Below are 14,887 nucleotides of genomic sequence, written 5' to 3' on the forward strand. Positions count from 1 at the left end.
AGACCTTTCCTGACCCGCCCGCTGCTCCCCTCAGCAGTGTACTTCGTCGATCTGCCTGTTCTGCTCCCCACTCTGTCTCTGGTGAAGCCTCTCACCGCCCCTGAGCCTCTGGCCTGTACCCCAGTTCTGTATGCACAAATAAATAAAAATCTTAAAAAAAAAAAAAAAAAGAGGACATCTTCTCTTCTGAGACAATGCAGGTGGACCTTAAGGAAACCACACTAAGTGAAATAAGTCACAAAGTGAAAGACAATTACCAGATGGTTTCTCTCAAATGTGGAGATGTGTCAATAACCATAGCAAATGAACTGACAAATCACAACAAAAATAACTCATAGACTCTGATATTATTCTGGTTACCAGAGGGGTAGGAAAAGGGGTGGGTGGAAAGTGTAAAGGGGCCCCAAATAGCGGGAAGACATGAGGACTTTGGCGGTGGGTGGGGGAGGCATAAACAGAGGTGGGAAACTGTACTGACAGCTATATAGTAATGGAATCAAGGTCCATTAATATAGTTCCATTTTGCAAAGACAAAGCCAGTTATGTGAATATCGCCTTTTAAGTTTCTCATGATCACTTATACTTATGTGGCATTTTAGACCTTTGCAAAACTTTTGCATGTATCTCGTTTACACTTCACAATGAAGCAGCCACACGTAACGGGAAAGGAGGGTGAGATCCCCTGCACAGGTGCCGAGGGTGCTGAAGTAACTGGCCCAGTCACACTCATCAGAGATGGCTGAGCTGGCCCTGGTGTCACCTCAGCTGACATTTAGCATGGGTCCTTTCCACTGCCCCACACGGAAGGCTCAGTGAGATGTTCCCTAATACTCATAGAGGGTGGAATTCACAGGGGACAAAGGGAAAGTCGGTCAAACTGTCCTCAGCTCTTTCCTCCTCCTTCCCCTTCCCTGGCTGGAACCACCCCTTCTTGCCAGTCCACCCGGAGGAACAGGGATGGGGTTGGTGCCTTTCTGCGGATTTTTCCAAGTCTTCCCCTGCCTTCTTACCTCTCCATTTCTGCACCAATAGGGGCTAAAGTGATGAGGACTGCGGGGTGACCTCCCCAGAGAAGAGGTGGGGTGCCTCCATATCCAGGGCTCCCAGGCAGATCAGGCAAACTTCACAGGAGCCACAGCGGACATTCCCCAAATCCTTCTCCAGGAGAAGCTGTGACCCTTTTGCCAAATTTACAAGTGCCATTCCTGTCTTGCTGAATTTCCAAATAATATAGAGCAAGGGCTTTGACTTAGGAGAAACCTAGAACCAAATCTCAGTTCTGTGACTTCCTAGCAGTGAGGCCTTGATTGAGTAACACAGGGACTTCCGTGTTGGCATCTGTAACGGGGCCCACGGGAGGACTATGTGACATGGTGCAACACTGACTGACCATAGGCAGTTATTTTAAATACATTCTCAAAGCTGAGTGATACTGACTGAAGGTTCAAGGGGGAGAAGGGTGTGGAGGGACAGAAGTGTAGTTTGCGGCAAGTGTGAGGTACGGTTCTGAGAATCCGCTCAAAGTTTCCCCTCTACTTGGCAGATACTGATTGCAGTTGGAACTGGAAATCACATCTAACTTGCTCCTGTTCTTATGAACGTTCCTTAACAGTAAATATTTCCCATCCCACCTGCTGAATTCTTCCTGCCACCTGGATGCCATTTTTCCCATTTTAATTCCTGCTCTCTTCATGGCACCATGACTGGGTCTGGTCAAGGATTTGCTCTAAATATCCACCAGATGTTTTCAATAAAAAGGAACTGGCTGTGCCTTTATTGTGTTGAAAGTGGGAATTACACCCGGAATGGTAAATTTCATAGGAGTGGTTTTGAAGCACTTTCACTTGTACTTCTCTTGCGCATCACACAAAATGCAATCCTCAAGTTAGAACAACAGTGTGGCTTTGAAAGAAACAAAGGACCATTCATGAAACAGACCTTAAATGATACATCTTCTGAGATGTCCAGCCAGGTGGTCACTGTTAAAGCCAATAGGTTTTGCATGGTAAGTTGAACACTGGACTCTGACAACCACTTTCACCCACTTCCACCACGGATGGCAGAAGTCTATACGGATGACCGCCTTCCCCGGGGAGCAAAGGGGACAGGGCTGTTTAGGTCTCCTAACAGGACAAGGTGCACAAGGATCCTTTGGTGTCAACTGTGTCCACTGTTTCCAGTGTGCATGTGTGTGAGGGGTCAGTCTCCACCATACTTTATACATTTTTAGCATTCACTAAAGTACTGATCACTTCATGAAAAACCAAAGTTATATAACCAAAAAATGGACGATAGCGGTCAGGGGTGGGTTTGCAAACTGCATTATGTTCCTCAGGCCAGAAATCTTCAGTTCTCCCTGGTCAGCCCAATTGCTGGTTCATGGAGAGTGAATTCTGGGAATTTACTATGACCAAAGGAAGGTACTGGGCAGAATTCAAAGGAATAAAGGGAACTCCAGTTTCAAGAAATCTGTGGCCCAGCAAGGCCAAAGAGACACGAAGATTGAATTAATCCGCCATGTCCTTTCTCCTTGACTGCAGTAGGTAGACAGTGGATAAAGAGAGCTACACAGTTGATGGAAAAAATGTTATCCTGAGAGCAATGTTACCCTGTGGATGGAAGCTGCAATACCTGGCCCTTGTGTTTCCCAGCTGAGAGGAAAGCTGGAGCCTTTGGACTGCCAACTGCAGACTGATTACCTTACCACCCTGTAAAAAGTGCTTGCCAGCAACACCATCACTATTGGAATTCTGGGCTCTTTTCCCTGTCTGAAACTTGACAAGGAGAATGGAATTTCATTTAATACCTAACGGTGTAAAGGCATAACTGTCATTTTGAGACTCTTCAGTGAAAATAGGAGTTTGGGTCTAGTTCTTTCTCTGTAATAAGCTGGTGGGCTGTGCACATACATCTGTGCATATACACACGTGTATGTGCAGGAGGAGGAGGGGGCGGGGAAGAAGAAGCAAGTTCTCCTTCATTCTTCTGAAAGAGCAACTAAGTCCAGGCGGAAGTCTAGAGGGAAAGTCCAGAGACTCAGGAAGGGATGTTTAACATTAGGAGAAGTGGGGAGCGGACGCCCCATTCTTTAGGGGAAAGCTGCTTTTGCCCCATGCTGGAGACTCCCAGGAGGGATTGTCCTGGAGGGCAGCAAAAGGATCATCTTACTGCCTACTGCAGAGCACAGTCTCACCACGGTGCAGCATCACAACCCACTTTCTACCGATGTGTAGGGAGTAAGACTAAGATTTTCATCCACCACCCCTGCTACCGGCCAGGAAACTGAGGTCCAGGGTGGAACAGGGACCTCCTCGGGGCACTCAGCAGAAGACCCAGAGGGAGCTTGTCTTCCTGTGTGCGCGTCACTGTTCCCTGTGCCGTGACAGTCATGATTTCTTAATATTATGCACTTTTAAAAATGTAAGGTGCAGTAGTTTGTGCATTACTGATTCAGGCTTCACAGCACAATGGTGTATTCCAGTATTGTCCTACGCAGCCTACGTTGTAAAAGTATCCCTTGAAGCATGTCAAAATATATAGTTAGTTATTTTAAGGGGGGAAAAGTGGCTCAGTAAACCTCTACAGAATGCATTGTTTGAGTTAGCGTGATGGAAAAAAGTGTACTCTGTTAAAATGAAATCATTTTAGAAGACAAGTGCTTGGGTTTAGGTTACTATCAAGTTCAATGTGGATAGGTCTCCAAATATTCTAATAGGGCCAGTACACTGTGATAATGTGGTAAGCACCCACACTCCCAAAGCACTAAGGGAACAAAGTTGCTTCTCTTCAGAGTAGCAATTATCTAACATTTTAGAATTACGTGCTTACTTCTTTTCCTCCCTGTGATCTCATTTTTGTGGCCCTAGAGCCTAGCAGGAAGTCTGACCCTAAGAAAGTGTTCAGTAAATGTGTGTTAAGTAAATCAGATGGGTAGTATCTTTTCACTAAAAATTTTTGCATTCCCATTCCTTCAGGCACTGAACTAGGAGCAATTTTGGGTTGAGCCTAATGTTCTTCTGACTTTCTACTGTCCCATCAGGAAAGTATGGTGCCATCTTAGTTTCTTGGTTCCTTGTTGTATGGTCAAGGGAAGAATGTATAAGATCAACACCATTAACAAGATAGGTTGCTAGAACTGAAGTCCCTTCAGAGAAACTGGTGGGCTGAATTTGGGATAATGACAAGTGTCCTTGGAAACATTGATGCAACATGGTACAAGAGTTAGGATATGAAGCCAGGCCTGTGGATTGCAGCTGTTATCTTCCACAAGTGGCTCCATGAAGCTCAGTTTCCCCATCTGCACCATGTGTATAAAGAGTCATCTGCCTCATAGAGTTATTGGTGGGTCTGAGATACTGTTTCTGAACACGCACGATGCCTGGCACATGGGAGCACTCACAGATGGCAGCTCCTCATCAAAACGCGGGCCTTCTCACCCATAATACACGCTTCCCTGTCCAGCCTGTGAGCAGAGGGCTCTTGCTGGCTGACTGCATGACTGCCAGGGCAGAGCATAAAATTCCAGATCATTCTTTTTGCTACTAAATCAAATCTATATTGAGAATTTATATATGAAAATCAATGGCTAGCTATGACTGGCTTTACACCTTTGAGTCCATGCCTGTTATAAGATGACTCCAGTGAATAAATGTGACAAAAGGCCTGTTGATTTATGGTCTTACTCAAGCTTCTTCTCTGAGCTTAGGAGGCTGAACAATTCTATGGGAGTTGACAACATTCCCACCATCGCCATATCCATGCCCAACTCCCACAGCTGAGAGTCCTGCCCCCAGCAGGTGTGCATATACTTGGACACCACCGAGCACTGGGTCCAAAGGAACCACGTGTGGAGCAAAGGCCTAAGAGATCTTCCTGGTTTCATTGTTGGGGTTAGGGCATGGGGTGCACACTGCCCACTGGGGTGGTAGCTTGGACATTAAAATTGCTTCTTCTTTCAAGAAGCTTCTTGAGAATATCAGAGCTCCACTGCAAACCCAGCTTCATCAAAATGGAAGTCTGCCAGCGCAGGACAGAAAGCGGAAGTGCTAAGTGTACCATCAGCACTAGACATTCCATATAGTGGTGCTCGCTGTGTGCAGATGGCCAGTGTGCTCTCAGGGGACGTAAGGAAAGGGGGGCTAGAAGACAAAAGGGGTGAACACCCACCATAGCAACAAGGTGCTAGTATGAAACCCCGGGGATATGAGAAATGACTATTTCAGTGGAAAATATGTCAGACGAACTTGGATTTTTAATTTTATACATACATGGCCATGTTTCCCCTTCATTTCTTTGTCAACCTGGCTTTTCAGTTGCAGACAGAAACACAGGGCGCATGAGGGAGTAATCAAAGACTAAAGAGTTATCTCCCCTAACACCAGTTCCAGATGCATGAAAGCTCGAGGCACAGTATACTGCAGGAAGGAAGGGGTCTCAGGTTCTGAGATCTCAGCAACATGTGGTACAAGTTTTTCTCCTGGCTCCCTGCACTACAGAGCAGTCTCTCACACCTCCCACAGGCAGTGGGTAGCCTGGGGCCCTTCCTGGCTGATGCAAGATTGGTAAGAGCACACACCTTTGCTCTATGAGGCTACAGCTCCACTCCTCACCCACCTCTTGCCTAGCCCCACCTGTAGCACCGCCTACAAAAGAGACATTCCATTTAAGGCCATGCAGAGGACTGAACGGATGACCAGAACTCCAGAGTCCCTAGCCCTTATAAAGGAAACATTCGTCCTCACTCCCACAATTCATAACTAGGTATTATGCTCATGTCTCAGTAACTGCAGTTTATAAAGCATATGAAATTTAATAAATTACAGGTATTCAAGTCTAGCTCCAGTACACAAACACACATTAAAGGCCATGTTGGCTGAATAGGCTGAATGGATGAAGACTTGTTCATTATCCAATATTTCACCTTCCAACAGGATATTGTAGCTGCATCAGCAGAGCAATATTAACATGAAATATCACCCCTGTAGATCTCCACGCTCCTTCCAACCTGGACAGTCTAAGATCTCACACTTTTCTACAGAAATTGCCTTCTTAGGGAGCACAGGGTGTTAAGGTGGTATCTGCTGGGTTGAAACGTTGCCTCCCTGTGCCACATTCAGAACCAAGTCCTCAGATGCACAGCATACCGAGTAAGACTCAATCTAGCTTATAAAGAAAAACTAATTCTCCCTTCTCCTCTCCTTGTTGAGAAGGTCCTGCTGGAGGAGACAAAAGAACCTATAAATTCATTTACCCAGTGCTGCCACTGCTTCTAAATAGTTCCTGATCCCTCAAAGACACAACATGAACTTAGTTTAAAAATGCAATGAAAGGACCTCCCTAGTGGCCTGGGGGTTAAGTCTCAGTGCTCTCACCACTACCACCCTGAACCGAGTTCGATTTCCGGCCAGGGAGCTGACCCACATGGTGCAGCAGACCTCTCCTGTCTCCCCACTGCTCCCCTCAGCAGTGTATTTCAGTAGATCCACCTGTTCTGATCCCCACTCTGTCTCTGGTGAATCCTTTCAGCCCTGTACCTCTGAACCACACCCCAGTTCTACACAAAAATAATTTTTTTTTAATTAATGCCCCACAAGCCTTATGGCATTTGTCCTACATGAACTTGTGTGATATCTCCCTTGCAAAGCATTCTGTACACACTAACACAGAAAGTCAAAGTTCAGGGATGTCAGTGATGATCATCTAGAAGCAATTCTCAAATTCTTTAGACAGCAAAATATCCTAGAGCTGGATTCAGCAAGATAGTAAATATCAAGGCTTTGTATGTCACACAAGCTCTGTGACCACTAGTGAACTCTGCTGTTACGGAGTGAAAGAACTATACACAATGCACACGTGAATATGTGTGGCCAGCTGCCAAGACCACTTTGTTTCTGAACAATAGAATTTGAATGTCATACCATTTCCCCTTGGCACTGAGAGCAGAATTCTAATTTTTCTTCTCAACTGTGTGAAAATCTGTTAGATCAACAGGCAAACTGGTTGTGGCCTCTGACCCATGGTTGGCCAATCCCTCTCTGCCCTGGGGGAGCCATATAGACAATGCACACAGTTCCTAAGTGAGAAGCAAGGAAATAACTATCATGATGACATCTGAGCCCATGATATCTAACCTGTCTAAACTAGTTTATCTTAATCTTCGTAATTAGCCTCTGATATTGAGATTACTATTTCCACTTTACAAATGAGAAAACTGTCTACGGCCATACCACCCTGAACGCGCCCAATCTTGTATGATCTCGGAAGCTAAACAGGGTCGGCCCTGGTTAGTTCTTGGATGGGAGACAAATGAGGAAACTAAGATACAAGAAATGTGAAAAGAACTTAGCCAAAGCCACACCACTCCTGATTAGTGGAACTGGGATTATGACTCATCAGGCTGAGGCCAAGGTCATACTCCTTAACACTACCACACCTTTTACAAGATGGGACTCACAATGCTGCAGGAATCAAGCTACCCAGCGAGGATGAAATGCTGCAATAGAAAGAGGGGAATATCATAGCTCCAGGTGAAAATACTAGTGCATAGATGAACTTCTGAGCCATCATGATTCAGTGAAAGTCTAAAGGGTTGAAACTTCATTTTCAGAAAGGAAGCCTGCACTCCTGTGTTTCTGCAGCACTATTTACAATAAATAGTCAAGCTCTGGAAGCAACCTTAGTGCCCCAAACGTGATGAGTGGATCAGGAAGATGTGGTAGCGATACACAATGAAATACTACTCAGTGATCAAAAATGATAAACTCATGCCATTTGTGCCACTATGGATGGAGCTGGAAAGAACTATGCTAAGTGAAATAAGCCAGAAGGAGAAAGGTAAATACCAGATGGCGTTGCTTTTATGTGGAATATAGAGACAAAGGGTCAGACAAAGACAAACATTAAACCCAAGCCTTGAAATCTGACCACAGATCTCAGGCATCCAGAGGGGAAGAAGGGACAATCAGATCGAGGTAGGGGGAACACCTGGACTGTGGTGGATGACTATAGGCGCTTCCATGGTGGGAGGGCTACGGTGACTACACCTGAAAGGAGGACATGCTTTACTGTCAAAATACTAACCAGCATGTAAAACAATGGGACTTGAACATAAAATATTTTTAAGAAACTTTATTTTGGTAAAATTTTCAACAAACATTTTACATGCTTCATTCTTTTCACAGCTCACAAAGTTAAAACAAACAAGATAGAAAGAGGACCAGATGAGCCCAGCTGAATGGAGAGGGGTGCTGGCAGGTGGGGGGGTGCAGAGAAGAGTGTTGACAGCAGCAGGGCAAAGCTCATGTTTAGAGACTGGCTTCTCTCTTGGCTCAATTTCTGTAGCTCTTTATACTGAGCTCATGTCAGAGCAGGCAAAATTGCTGAATGTGACAAAACTGAAAATGTTAACACCTTAAAAGACACATGGTTCAAGAAACAGTTGATAGATTCTTTGCTGTGAGGAGGAAGTACACTGGGAATAAAAAGTCACGAGGCAATTTTGGCTAAAATACAAGCAAGAGGACACTATGAGGTGGCTGAAGGCAGAGGGGCCTGGGCATCAGAGCCAATGAGCACAAATGCCAAAGGCTCATGGGAAGAAAGTTCATAGCAGAGAAGGCTTTTGTTGTGCTCTCCCAGGAGCACAGGGAGAAACTCAGCACCAGTGTCTTTCCAGTTGCTCCCCCAGAGGAAAGTTTCCCAAATTATCTTACGTAACTGCACTTGAGGCTCCCAGCCCATGAGACATCTCAAGCTTGGCTGATCTGGTGCATTCGCTTTCTATCTGAAAGTGTCTCTGCAGCCTTTACTTCCCCATTTGGAAATCTAAGCCTTGTGGGGCTGCTGAGAAAATGGCTTTCCCTAAATCCTTGCTCCAGATTATCTGGTGGGTGAATTAAAATCACTATCTGAATAAGACACAGACTATGCTGAAAGAGAGAAATACTAACAAGGAGATATTCCACTCGATCCCCCTACTACCTCCCCCAAAACCTTTTTCACATTTCCAAATATCAGACTCCACACTTCAATTAACATGCCTTTCTTCTGGACAGTGAGTAAAGTATCTGATTCGTTTTGATATTTTAAAATGCACCATAGTGTAAGTGATGCCTATAATTGAGGGCTACTGCAGAGTTTATCTTCAAACTCTACAATGCAAAGGACCGCCTCCAGGTCTGAAAGGGCATTATCCTGTCACTCAGTTCGCAAGCTCCCTTTTCCTAAATTCCAGAGCAGAAAAATCGACCTTGTCACAGACCTGGGAGAAAGAAAGCCTTTTGCCCTCCCTGGTGGCCCAATGAGTTAAAGTGCAGCATTATGAAGCTGTCCGAAGACACTACAGCACAAGTTTGATCCCCAGCCAGGGAGCTGAACCATATTGCACAGCAGATCTTTCCTGTCTAGTCCACTGCTCCCCTCAGCAGTGGTATTAGCTTTAAGTGTGGCTCCCCAGGGGAAAGTGGGTGTGGTGGGACAAATGCGAGGAAATTGAAACTAAATAGCTAAGAGATGCTATGTAATTGCCCCAATTCCATACGAGCAGAGCAAAGTGGTGGTTCTCAGCTCCTAGCTCTGTCAGTGGGGTAGAGGCAACACAGGAGAATCACATCACTACCACCAACGAGACCAGTAAATGGCAGTGACATCTACTCATAGGTTTCACAAATGCATAGTCTCTTTCTCATACATCAAATGCAGGAAGTGGAAGGTGGGTTCAGGGTATTAAATTTTTTAAAGACTATGATTCAGATGACTCAGAGACCACACTGCAAAGAATTATCTGTGCCTTGCTCAATCAAAATCTGAGAGTGAATCCCAGGAGACTGCAGGACAGTGAACAAATTTGTTCTATACATTGACCATGGGCACTGAGGTCGGTGTCAGGATTTCAACCAGACCACGCTATCTCTACTGAAGTTGGACATGACCTGCATGGGGTTGGGGAGCAGATATCTAAATGTCTCTAATCCCATATTGTGACTACTGGTCGGAAGAACAAAAAGCTCATACAACTGACTAAATAATTGACAATTCTTAGGTTTCTTCTCTTCCCCATTCATGTTACCCTTCCTTAGTTTATTATTCTAAGAAAGGTCTTGTCCAAGCAACAGCCTCAACTTTATGATCCTATCACATGCTCCATAAACCACCTCGATGCTTCATTTCCATTACTGTGAGCTTCTCCAGAACAGAAATACATATTATAACAAGCAACACAAAACAAACCAACAATGTTTTCCTGACCAGCATTGAAAAATAATAGCCTCTCAGCTATAGTCTAACTGCATCATTCTTTGTGAAATGTAAATGACTATATGAGATTTTCTGCAGTGCAGAGAGAGCTGCAGTTTGAACCTTTGTCTTCCAGAGACCAAGTGTCAGTGACCTGAATCATAAACTAAAACTAAGGAAAAGGGTAAGTTCTCCCCAACTTACAACCCCAAGTTTTCTAGACCTTTCTGATGGCCATTTGAATCCTGGTGCAGAGAGACACTAGACAAACATTCCAGAAAATGTCATCCATGAATCACCTGCTTCAGAATCATTCTGGTATACCTGTGAAATATGTTTGCAGACACCCAGGCTTTGTTTAGGCATTTACAGCTGATAACTACAACTGTATCCCCAATTAATGGCCTCTCTATGGTCTTGCCTTTTGCCCTGAGACTCTACAGACACCTCCTGAACTCAGTCTGTGGGATGTCAGCAAATGGGACACAATTGAGACTTGAAAAGCTCACATGCATTTCCACTTGTCTCCTGCATGATGAGACGCCCTCGCCACACCATGACATGAAACTGCACTCATTTTTATAAAGGAGAGGCCACAGGAAGTAGGTACAAGTCACCTCAACTGAGGCCATCTCAGAAAAACACCCTAGCTGACCCACCAGCTGGCTGACTCAACAGGCTCAAAGCATGATCAGACCAGCCTTGCCCAGATCAACACTGTGGTCAGCCATCGGCCCCAGCAGCTGCACACGCACACAGACTCCAGTTTCCCCACAGCCTTGCCAACACTTGTTATTTTCCAGTGCTTTATTTTTTAGTCACTGTAATCGGGGTGTAGGTACTTTTCATTTGCATATCCTAATGAATGATTTCGAGCATCTTTTCCTTATTGGCCATCTGTATAACCTTTGGAGGGAGAAGTATCTGTTCAAATCTTTTGCCTATTTTTAATCAAGTTGTTTGTCATTATGGTTTCCATAATGATTTTTCGAGGATGTAAATGGACCAACATTTCTTAGCCAAGCAGATAATTGTAAATTAAAGAAGGAATTAATCATGGATTCCTCAGACTTTCAACTAAAGTTGAAAAAAGCCTTAGTTTGCCTACACCCTGTGCTTCTGCTCTTCCTCACTGCACCTCAGAGGAGTGGCCCGAGGACACAACACTCCTCTTTGTGGTCTGGCTTCTAGGTTCTCCTTCTTCCTCCAATGTCTTTATCAGTCCCCATATCTCCCCTATTTTTTAGCCAACCCTTTACTGATTCTTTCCTCAATTTTCCAAAAAAATATATCCCCTAGGATCTGTTTTGTCTTTAAGTTTCTGCCATCTTCCTACAAACTTCTTACAAGTTTTGGAAGGCATAGTCTACTATCAGTGTCCCTTTCACATCCAGTTTACAAATCACTGCCACATAATTTCTGCATCCACTTCACTATTTGATTGCTCTCTATCCTCTGCAATCGCTGAATTCAAGGCTATTTTTGAACCTATATGACATGAACATTTACGAGGACCTGACAGTAACAACCACTGATGTTGTCTCTCCCAAGCTTGTCGGGGCTCTCTCACTTATTCTTGATCCTCCTGCCACCTCAACTTCTTCCTCTCGTGTGAGTTGCTGGTGACATTTCTCTTGCCCACATCATATAAGTACACAGCCCCCAGAGTCCTGCTTCTGTTTTTCCTAAACTTTTAGACCCATATATCCATCTCTTTACAGGACATTTACACTTGGAAAACTCAGAAAAACCTCAACTGTGACAAAACTGAACTTACTGTCCTTCATTCTCAAAATCCATGCCGCCTTCCAGGGTTCATATCTCAAACAGCATTGCGACCCACCACATGGCTTCACTGTTGACTTTTCTTCACCCTTGCCCTGACGACACAGAGGTCCTATGTCCTATCTAGTCAGCCATCCTCTTATATGTGCCCCCACCTTTTCATTGCCATGACCTTATTTCATGTCCTCACTGCCTTTCACCTGTTGCAAAATCTCACAATTGATTACTTTTGGCCTTTGATCTCTCTCTTCCATTTAAGTAGTGCACTTAAGTGTTCACTAGAAAAAGCAAAAAAGTGAATACATAAGTAAGTAAACTAGTGAAAAATATTTCCTTCCTCTTCAAAAATCTTCAAAGCTCCCATTTTCAATAATGTCAAAACAGGTATACAGGTGCAAGCGTTGATGTGGTATGGGAAATAAGAGTCAGAGAGAGATCTCAGTTTGAACTCTAGACTCTCCCAGTTGCTAAGGGTGCTATCAGTTTACTCCACTTCTGAGCACCTGCTTCTTCAGGGTAATGGTGAGAATCAAATGGGCTCCCTTATACATATTCAGCATCTAGTATTTTAGAGAGCCTGGCATAGATTAGATGTACATAAATGTCAATTATCCTCCCTTTTCCTACCAAGGATCATCCCAATCAATATTTTCTGGCTCACTTCTTATGCTGTCTCCCCTTTGCATTCAGGACACACATGGCGTTTAGTCTTTCCCCAACCATGGCAAATACTTTCTTCCCTCTGCTTCTGCTGCTATCCTAGATTGGAATGATTTCTCTCAGCCCTTTCAGCCTGATGAAATCTGACTTGGATTTCAAAATCCAAATCAAATACCTCTGCTCTCATGAAGTCTCTCCAACCCCCCATGCTTTGCATGTACTTCATGTGGGGCCGTTCCTGTTGTTTACTCTGCTTTAGGGCTACATAACTGCTCACCTGCTAAAGCCATTCCCTTGACTATAACCTCTTAAAGTATACAGATTATTTCTTAAGCATCTTTTTAAAAAAATATTTTTGTGGGTGCAAGACTATTTTATGTGTACAAGAACTGGGGTACAGCCCACAGGTGTGGGGGGTGAGAGAACTCAGTAGAGACAGAGTGGGGAATAGAACAAGCAGATCTACTGAAATCCACTGCTGAGGGGAGCAGTGGGGAGACAGGAGAGATCTGCTGTACCATGTGGGTCAGCTCTCTGGCCAGGGATCGAACTCTGTGGATAGCTTAGAGTACTGTGCTTTAACCCCTTGTGCCACCAGGGAGGGCCCTAAACATCTTTTTTTATACCCAATACCTAACACTCAAAACACATGGTGAAATAAACTGAACAGAAATCATATGTGAGGACAATCAGGATTTAAAATATGAAGAATATGCAAAGGATTTAATTATTTGTTTTCATATTTAAGAACTAGGTAATAAAATAATAGTAGTAACAACTTAGGTAGTGTGTATTCTATTGGACTTTACATACATTAATTCCTGTAATATTCACAATATATCTGTAAGGTAGGTACAAGTATTATTTCAACTAAACAAAAGAGGAAAATGCAGCTCAGCAAGATTAAGTAACTGACTTGGGATCAAATGCAAAGAGAGTTTTGACTCTACAATCAATGTCCTTAACTGCCACTATGATCCAAAATTTTGTATCATAATTAGCATAGGAAATGCCAGAAAACAAGAGTTTTAATTTTGCTCTGCTAGCTGTTTGTCCTTGAGTGAATCACTCCCATTTCTGAGCCTCAGTTTCCCCATATGTCAATTCAGATTTACAGAACTTTCTCAATTGGTGATAGATAGGGTTATTTCTTGAGAAACCTTTCACGAATTGAAAATACCTGTGTTGAATATACATTTAATATGTCTAATTTACCAAATATTATAGCTCAGCCTACTGTAAATGTGTTCAACACAGTAAAGTGAGTCTATGGTTGGGCAAAAGTCAAAATGTAGAATCTGAAGTATGGCTTCTATGAATGTATGTTGCTTTCTTACCATTGTAAAGAAATTCTGAGATGAACCTGGTAAATTGGGGACCTGTGGCACACATGATGATCTGCCCAGCATTCTGTATGCTTTATCGACCCAATCTCTCTTTTGATAGATTGTGAATCCCTCAAAAGCAGGTCCTGTGTTTCAGTTGGCTAGACCCCCAAAGTGACCACATAAGACTTTCTGGGGTGAAGAAAGTATTCAACAATTGACTATAGGGATGGTGGCAAAACCCTATGAAGATATAAAAAAAAAAAAAACATTGAACTGTACCTTTTATATGTTTGAATTACATACTGTTCTTATTATAGCTAACTACAACTGCACAAACAAAAAAATCAGATTCCCAGGCTCTAGCACACAGTGTTGATCAACAAAAGTTTTTTGAGTGTCGACTAGATGTACTATATGGTTTTTAAAATTCAGATTCAAGAATCTATTAATGGAATGACGTGGACATACTTATCAGTGCTTTGAGTGTAAACTGGCACTTTCAAAATTGTGTTCTCTGGGCCCTCCCTGGTGGCGGGTTAAAGCACAGCACTGAAGCTAAAGTCACTTCAGCATGAGATCAATCCCCACCCGCCCCAGAGGTGACCCACATGGTGTGGCAGACATCTCCTGACTCGCCCGCTGCTCCCCTCAGCAGTGTACTTCATTGATCTGCCTGTTCTGCTCCCTGCTTTGTCTCTGATGAATCCTTTCACCACCCCTGCACCACTGGCCTGTACCCCAGTTCTGTATGCATAAATAAATAAATCTTTAAAAAGAAAAAAATTGTGTTCCCTTTGGGAGTTGAAATAACTTCCTTGCCACCTTACTCTCTTCTTATCAAAAACTTGTCAAATTTGCTTTTCACCCAATCTTCACTACAT

The 14,887-nt window shown here is 43.7% G+C and overlaps 1 protein-coding gene and 1 pseudogene across 2 annotated transcripts in view; both read right to left on the minus strand.

Annotated features, from left to right (window-relative positions):
• The window catches only part of HS6ST2 (heparan sulfate 6-O-sulfotransferase 2), a 245,483-nt gene that overhangs the window by 143,972 nt on the left and 86,624 nt on the right, over positions 1–14,887 (minus strand). The window lies entirely within an intron of this gene.
• The window catches only part of LOC105853836, a 75,578-nt pseudogene that overhangs the window by 48,135 nt on the left and 12,556 nt on the right, over positions 1–14,887 (minus strand).

This window comes from Condylura cristata, unplaced genomic scaffold (genome assembly GCF_000260355.1).
Source record: "Condylura cristata isolate star-nosed mole 26May11 unplaced genomic scaffold, ConCri1.0 scaffold00019, whole genome shotgun sequence".
Classification (NCBI taxonomy): domain Eukaryota; kingdom Metazoa; phylum Chordata; class Mammalia; order Eulipotyphla; family Talpidae; genus Condylura; species Condylura cristata.